General features: G+C 40.8%; 1 non-coding gene across 1 annotated transcript; it reads right to left on the bottom strand.

Annotated features, from left to right (window-relative positions):
- Positions 1-1,685: 1,685 nt before the first annotated feature.
- TRNAC-GCA (transfer RNA cysteine (anticodon GCA)) lies at positions 1,686-1,757 on the bottom strand. Its single transcript has one exon. It is a non-coding gene; the product is annotated as a tRNA-Cys (tRNA).
- Between the last annotated feature and the right edge of the window lie 222 nt (positions 1,758-1,979).

Genomic DNA, 1,979 nt, shown 5'->3' with positions numbered 1-1,979 from the left:
ACAGACACCATTGGAAGATAATAATTAGAATTATGATTGACAACATTTTATCAGGACATATCAGATTTTTTTAAGAATTCCATATAATTTAAATATATATATTAATAATATTTACCTAAACAGTATAACCTGAGAAGGTTTATCACTATTTGACAAGCTTCCCATGTAATTTAACGTGCCAAATAATCCTACTTAGTTTAACATCTCTTTCTGAGTTGCTTCTCTGAGGAACCAGAGATCACATTGCCAACATCTGTTGGATCATAGAAAAAGCAAGAGAGTTCCAGAAAAATATCTACTTCTGCTTCATTGACTCTGCTAAAGCCTTTGACTGTGTGGATCACAACAAACTGTGAAAAATTCTTCAAGAGATGGGAATACCAGACCATCTTACTTGCCTCCTGAGAAATCTGTATGCAGGTCAAGAAGCAACAGTTAGACCTGGACACGGAACAATGGACTGGCTGCAAATTGGGAAAGGAGTATGTCAAGGCTGTATATTGTCATCTTGCTTATTTAACTTATATGCAGAGTACATGTGAAATGCTGGACTGGATGAAGCACAAGCTTGAATTAAGATTGCAAGGAGAAATATAAATAATCTCAGATATGCAGATGACACTAGCTTTATGGCAGAAAGCGAAGAGGAACTGAAGAGCTTCTTGATGAAAGTGAAAGAGGAAAGTGAAAAAGCTGGCTTAAAACTCAATATTCAAAAAACTAAGATCATGACATCTGGTCTCATCACTTCATGGCAAATAGATGGGGAAACAGTGGGAGACTTTATTTTTTTGGGCTCCAAAATCACTGCAGATGGTGACTGCAGCCATGAAATGAAAAGACACTTGCTCCTTGGAAGAAAAGCTATGACAAACCTAGACAGTATATTAAAAAGCAGGGACATCACTTTGCTTACAAAGGTCCATCTAGTCAAAGCTATGGTTTTTCCAGTAGTCACGTATGGATGTGAGAGTTGGATCGAAAGAAAGCTGAGTACTGAAGAATTGATGCTTTTGAACTGTGGTGTTGGAGAAGACTCTTGAAAGTCCGTTGGACAGCAAGGAGATCAAACCAGTCAATCCTAAGGGAAATCAGTCCTGAATATTCATTGGAAGGACTGATGCTGGAGTTGAAACTCTAATACTTTGGCCACCTGATGTGAAGAGCTGACTCATTTGAAAAGACCCTGATCCTGGGAAAGATTGAAGGCAGGAGGAGAAGGGGATGACAGAGGAGGAGATGGTTGAATGGTATCACTGACTCAATGGATATGAGTTTGAGTAAGCTCCGGGAGTTGGTGAACGACAGGGAAGCCTGGCGTGCTGCAGTCCATGGGGTTGCAAAGAGTTGGACATGACTGAGCTACTGAACTGAACTGAGATGCTTCAGGGGCCCTTTGGAAAACTCAAGGTTAGCTAGAGGTCAGATCATTTTCAATTAGAATTTGATCTCTCAGAAGTTTGTCAAGAATAACAAAAAGTTTCAAAATACTTGATCAAATAGGGACATAGGTCACTGTGAAATAGTACTTATCTACTTGACCAAACTGACAATGTGTGTGAAGTCACTCAGTCGTGTCCGACTCTTTGCGACCCCCTGGACTGTAGCCCACCAGGCTCCTCTGTCCATGTGATTCTCCAGGCAAGAATACTGGAGTGGGTTGCCATTTCCTTCTCCAGGGGATCTTCCCAACCCAGGGATTGAACCTGGGTCTCCTGCATTGCAGGCAGACGCTTTATCCTCTGAGCCACCAGGGAAGCCAAACTGACAATGATAGTCATCAAAAGCAAATATAAAACTTTACAACCAATTTCTTGGAAGCTTGTAAAGAAGCTTACAATCTGTTATCAAAAGCAGCTCAATATTAAAATACAAAACAAAACAAAAATCTATGGGGACTTCCGTGGTGGCTCAGTGATAAAGAATCCCCTAGCCATTGCAGCAGTCATGGGTTCAGTCCCTGGCCCAGGAAGAATCCA

This window comes from Capricornis sumatraensis, chromosome 9 (assembly GCF_032405125.1).
Source record: "Capricornis sumatraensis isolate serow.1 chromosome 9, serow.2, whole genome shotgun sequence".
In the NCBI taxonomy this organism is placed as follows: domain Eukaryota; kingdom Metazoa; phylum Chordata; class Mammalia; order Artiodactyla; family Bovidae; genus Capricornis; species Capricornis sumatraensis.
This window is presented reverse-complemented; position numbering and strand designations above follow the sequence as displayed.